Here is a 6,070-nt window from a genome sequence, read left to right on the forward strand (position 1 = left end):
AGCTTTTTCAATAGTCGAGCTTGATGAACCATAAAAAAAAAAAGAAAACCTGAAGCCAGCTATTGCGCGGATGAAGAACATCTGCAGAAAAAGAAGTTTGTTTGCAAGACAACACCCCCTACAAGCCAAATTTAGAATATGTCTATTGTTTAAATAACATATGCCCTCACTTGACACCTGATCTTGTGTGAAAGAAAGAGCGTATAAATTGAGCGCCTTTTTATTTTTAGCTTGTGCAGACAAGCTCCACCAACTGCGAGGTCAGTCAAAGGAGTCGAGGATGGTGCGTATCTTCATGAAGACGGGAATTTTGAGCTCGATATTCATTATTGGTATGTACTACAGATGTATATTTTCAAGTCATTCTCATATTTTTTGATAACTGAACGACCTTTGGGTATTTCTGTAGTTCTGCCTGGGTATTTCTTTGAAACCTCGCCGTCGGGACTTTTCTGTGACGAGCGATGTGCGGAAACTCTTGAATATTTGCTTCTCGAAGATGCGTCCGAGGTCAGAATCGACCTCTAGGGGCACTCCGTACCTCAATATAATGTTTTCAAACGAGATTTGAATAATGGTTCCTGTGTCGTATGTCCAATCTGAAAAAGCTTATATCCGCGATTTCATTTGTTTATAAGTATTGCCCACTCATTTGAGACCGGTTATGGGCAAAGTCCCGGAAAAGGATATTAAAATACAAATTATTTCGACAATTTTTATTTATTATCAATTCATTTATTGTTTTCAGGTAAGTATCTATATGAAGAATTTGTATCCAACTAGGGTATTTAAAATATTCAAATGCATTTACAAACACATTTGGTTCTCAAAGATCAACATGAATACAATCCGGGCGAAAAAACACCGTTAACAAGTAAAGAATAGAGCTTATATAGCATCTGCAAGGGAAACTTTAGATCGTAAAGTGCTCACTAGTTGTCTTTTGTTACTCTGATTTCTTTGTGTGGATTTTATTTTACATGTTTCCGTTTGCAAACGGCATGGTTTCACTGATTTTAAGACGCTGCCAGTCAAGCCCAATGTGGCTTAGGCAGGTCAGACTTAACATGCGTTTTGTTTATTTGCAATAAAATTCATATTAATATTATTATTATATAATTAGCTCTAGAAATAAAACTTGTTTGAAATAACTCAATAGGCGAGTACATCATCATAACGAACAATATATATAATGTGACATTAATGTCCAGGGATTGGTTGATGCACCGCATCATTTTCAAACAGCATGCAGTTACTGCGACGTCTATTAAAAGTAAATAGCTGAACCGAAATATTCAAAGGAGTTGTACTCATTCCCCCCCCCCCCTTCTTCATTTCTTGTACCACTCTTCTTTTTCTTTGATGTTTATTATGCTCAAAACGTAGGAAGTCGCATGCCCTGTGAAAATAATAATTTGCTCGCCACTTCGTGTCAATAGTTTAATAACTACCATAAATTTATCAATGAACGCTTACCCCCAAGAACTCGCGACCTCCCATTTTTCTCTCTTTTACATCGTAAAACGTAGACGTGCCTTAATTCGGTAATTTACGGTTTATTTTGCTCATATTTTTATGTTGCAATGATGTATCATAATGTAATAAATGTCTGTGATGGTTTTCTTTACAACAAACTATTCTGTGCTTTCAGTCGAGCGAGCATTATAAGAGACTTTCCAAAAGTCCGTGCCTTCCACAGCTACTATGTCAAATATCTGAGGCCATCATATTTTCGACAAGGCACTTTGACGTACATTGGGCTTGAGTGCTGCGTCAGTGCTCGGCGTCGAAGCCCGTAATATGCGCCCGCCCGCGTTGCTTGATTGACGTTCGAAAGATGCTTACTTGCACTCAATTTGACGCTGCATAAAAGGGTCCATCACAGTCACGTTGTTTGACATATTTTTCTCATGCGTTGTTTTAGTGGCGATTGTTTTGGTACATTGTCAAATACATCCCGACGTAAAAGCTGAATGGAACGGAACGGGAACAATATTAATTAAGTACGGCTGCCCGCCCACTCGAAGGACACCAGAGGTGAGTTGGTATTCATGACACTCAAGGACCGAAGAATGATAGCCGTCATTTTCTAGAACGCTCCACTGTATTTTGTGATTTAAGAGGACGCGCCTCGGAAATACATTTTTTTTTTACATTTGCGTTACTAACATTCTTTGCAGAATATAGTCCTTTATCTGCTTTTCACAAAGGTACTGTTAGTTTTAATAGAGCTTTTCTACGTAGTAAGTGCAATGCACTTCAAAAAAACAAAACAAAAAAAAACATGTTCTTGCGTGCTTTTTGGGAATGGAAACACACGTAAAGGTGCCGAATAAAATAAGCTAAATCGCAGCTTTTAAAGCACAGAGTGCAATGAACAACAAATGTAATGTGTATGGGAACTTTCTTGATATCATATTAAAAACAGTGCACAAGCGTCCTTACATGAAGTCTTACAAGCCTCACGAGCAGCCTTAAAAGCAAAAGCAACGCAAAAGCAGTCTTCCCAACTAGTTTAACTCCCAAATGTATTACAAAGAAGTTCCTTATTTTAATATAAATTCAAATAATTATTTCTATTATAATCAAAATCATTTTAATATAATATATTTTAATTATACATGAACAGTTGCATTGTAGGTATCATGACGCTTATGAATGACAAATGTGCATGTTGGCCATAGTACAATGTTGAGAGCAAAATATTGAAATTGGGGTAATGGAACACAGTCTAGTGGTAACCGATCATACTTAAATATGTCATTTTGATGTCACCTTTTATTTCTTTTCGCTTGTTCGCTAATCTCGATGTTTTAGAACTATAAAACAAAACAAAAAAATAGTGTGCGCAAACTGTTAAAATGCCTCAAAATTAAAAAAAAAACACGCTTTTGAGCATTTTTACAGATATAAAAGCGGCACTCCCTCGCGGCGGAAAAACATGTAGTGTTTTTGTGGGAAATTGAAATTATAAACAATTGAGACAGTGAGTGGACGAATAGGCCTACTCTTTAAATTCAATAGTAGTGGAAGGCTACGTCGACATGTGAAGAATCGATGGCTCATATTAGTGTTTCTGGGTTTTCGGGAGGCTTTTAAAAGCAAATTTTACCAATATCGCTACCATTTTTGGTCCGCCTTTATATATATATATATATATATATATATATATATATATATATATATATATATATATATATATATATATATATATATATATATAATATCAAGATTCGAAGACAATACGTCGCACTAAACCCCGCAATCACTTTTTTTGAAAAAACTAATGTTGACCAACATCTCTAGTGAAGTGTAATTTGCTTTGCATTCCTCAGATGTGCGATGTTAAGCTTGAGGATTGTAAAGATGATGACTAGGGAACTGAAAAACCTAGCTCGTAACAGGCTGACTATATTCAAACATTAATATTTGAGTATTACGTACAAGCATTGGTCCAGGTCTTCAGACTTAATAAATTTGGTGTTATGATTTATGTAAATAGTTGGCACGTTTGGTGCAAGAGCTAATTCAGAATGCAATATTTTTTGTTTCTTTTTGAGCGATGACCTCTAAGGCTATGCAGTGAGGGATCACGTGCAATAATATTCATATCACAAGACAGGTTAGAATTGCCACATTTCCCAATATAAAATAATATTAAGAAGATAGCAAATCAACGACCGGCGCGTATAATGCATTTATGCAGTGTCGTTATAAGATTCTGTGATTCGAGCTTACTCAAATAAATTGCTCGCCTCATTAATTTTTTTCCCCAGTTGGCAGCAACATATAACGACTGCGTTTATTACTGCAAAAACGGCACTGGTCACTGGATGTATGGATTTTATACTCCCGGGACAAATTGCAGTGTAAGGCTCATTCTTCTATAAGATCATCTTTCTCGCAACTTTCCTACAGTCACCGGCAGGATCAGAACGGGAGAGAGGTCCTGCACTTGTCCCACCTCAAGCGCGGGCTTGAGGTGGTGCAGGCGCAACCAAAGCACGCTAGAAGGCAACGAGCATGCTGGATGCCAATAATTTGCAAAAGATGTCCTTCCGTTCTCATTTCGTCAGCGACTAAAGTGTACCTTATTCTTGGTTCTTGAAGCTAACGTTGGCCTTGTCGTTAAAATGTACATTACACCGCCCCAGTCGCTGGGGAGCGGAATGTAATTGTTAATTTAGGTGGTACAGAAAACGTAGATCGCCTCTGCTGTGCCGATGTGCGCTTTTTGTTTATTTGTAGGCTCGAGGGATTCTCATACAGAAAGTCCAATTTATTCAAGTCAAACTGGCGCATATCACTTTCAAACGTTTCAGATTTTTGAACAATTGAAACGCAGAGATAAGCGAATTACTACGGTGCCGGGAATCTGAGAAACGCAATACGTAGCTCAGTTTGTATGTCAGTTGTAATTTTAGATGACTCATGTCGCAAAATTAGACTCGATTTACGTTAGAAATATAACGCATTGAAATGAAGTAACTAAAATATCTGAACTATATAGACACAGCCTGCAAGGATTAGCATGAACTTATGTCTTCGCGCTTAGAAAGTGGTTCATATTTATTGATTAAGACATTTACATACGTTGCAGTGTCCTGCCACAACCCCTTTCAGAGGTTATGGCAGGAAGGGCAATACACGGTGATGCACAATAATTCAGAGATCGGACAAAAGCAGAGTTTTACAAATATTCAGTAAGACATATTCAGAGTGCGGCACTTAAAACTATAATTCAAAACAAAACAAACATACAATCGAAATTTACTGCAAGGATAACTTTCTCGTAATTTTATAATACGGCAATGGTTGACAGATTGAGTTAATCTTCAAGAAGATGATTTTATTACGCAATACTACATTTAAAAAAAAAAATTTAAAAAGTCACTGCGGCAAAGCCACGTGACTAACGTCCTATTTGGAAGCTTTTGACTGGCACGAACCAGTCAAACTATTTTGACATTTTCATCTTTAAGTCCCGTTAAGCATAGAATATAATAAATTCAGTCTCAACCAACGACGTCTAGTCGATAAAAATTCAACTTGAGCCGTTTCGTAAGAAGTAACAGGTTCCTTGCATTCATAATGGCTAAAGTCCGGTGCAAATCTTTGCATCATCTCTAATCTGCCAATGCTTGTGGCGGTGTGGGGGTCTCAAACCTGCGAAGCATATAAATTGACACGCCTTATCGTGATCTTGTTTGGAGTAAATTTTATGTGAAAGGGGGGTGTGCTTTATGTTACGCATGAAATAGGGAATGTTTAGCATAAGCTTTTCAAATAATGGTCTCAACACGTACATTTCACTTTAGATCAGCCGAAATATACAACTCTAGATATTTGTACTTAGACACATATTGAAGACGATCGTTCTTTAAACAAAATGGCGGGGATATATGCTGACTACCTGCGTGCAGTTTTTATTAGTTTGAGCAAGAAAACAAAAACGAGATAAAAAACGGTGGTATAGACATTCAGGATACAAGGCGATACTAAACGCTGAGGCTGCTTTCCTCTTTCCGCGCCCGTGAACATTTCAAAATGGTATGCCTTTTGTTCTGCTTTCTTTTCGAGCATATGTTTCTCTTGTGCAGTACGGCCCCGAGGAACGTCTAGGTTCCTGCTTTAACGGCAATTGTTACCTGATTACCGATAAAATCACCGAAGCCCCACCTCCGGAAATTACACAAGGACCGCAAGTCGAAAATGGAACCACTCCCACAACAAAAAGCGAAACCGCTCCCACAGAGCCAATGGAAAACGAAGACGCTCCCAAACCTGCGGTGTGAAATAGAACTACTGCCACAGCACATGTAAAAGATGGAACCACCAATTCACGTGCAGTTATTCTGAACTAAATACTACTTTTATTCTTTAGTGTAAAATGTGAAATCGTCTTGATTAGTTTTTGCCAAAAGTGATATTGTTTATGAAACATTTGGTCCCAACCAACGTCGCATAAATAAATTGACAGCCACACAGCTCTCACTTTGCAGCATGTACCAGTCACAAATAATAATTTCTTAATCCGCAATGTGGAGGGTGATGATGCTTATATCCACAT

At 37.7% G+C, this 6,070-nt stretch overlaps 1 pseudogene; it reads left to right on the plus strand.

Moving 5' to 3' along the window:
* The first annotated feature begins 280 nt into the window (after nt 1-280).
* On the plus strand, nt 281-5,864 carry LOC8028729 (annotated as a pseudogene).
* Nucleotides 5,865-6,070: the final 206 nt, after the last annotated feature.

Source organism: Ixodes scapularis, unplaced genomic scaffold (assembly GCF_016920785.2).
Source record: "Ixodes scapularis isolate PalLabHiFi unplaced genomic scaffold, ASM1692078v2 PGA_scaffold1__304_contigs__length_218370807, whole genome shotgun sequence".
In the NCBI taxonomy this organism is placed as follows: domain Eukaryota; kingdom Metazoa; phylum Arthropoda; class Arachnida; order Ixodida; family Ixodidae; genus Ixodes; species Ixodes scapularis.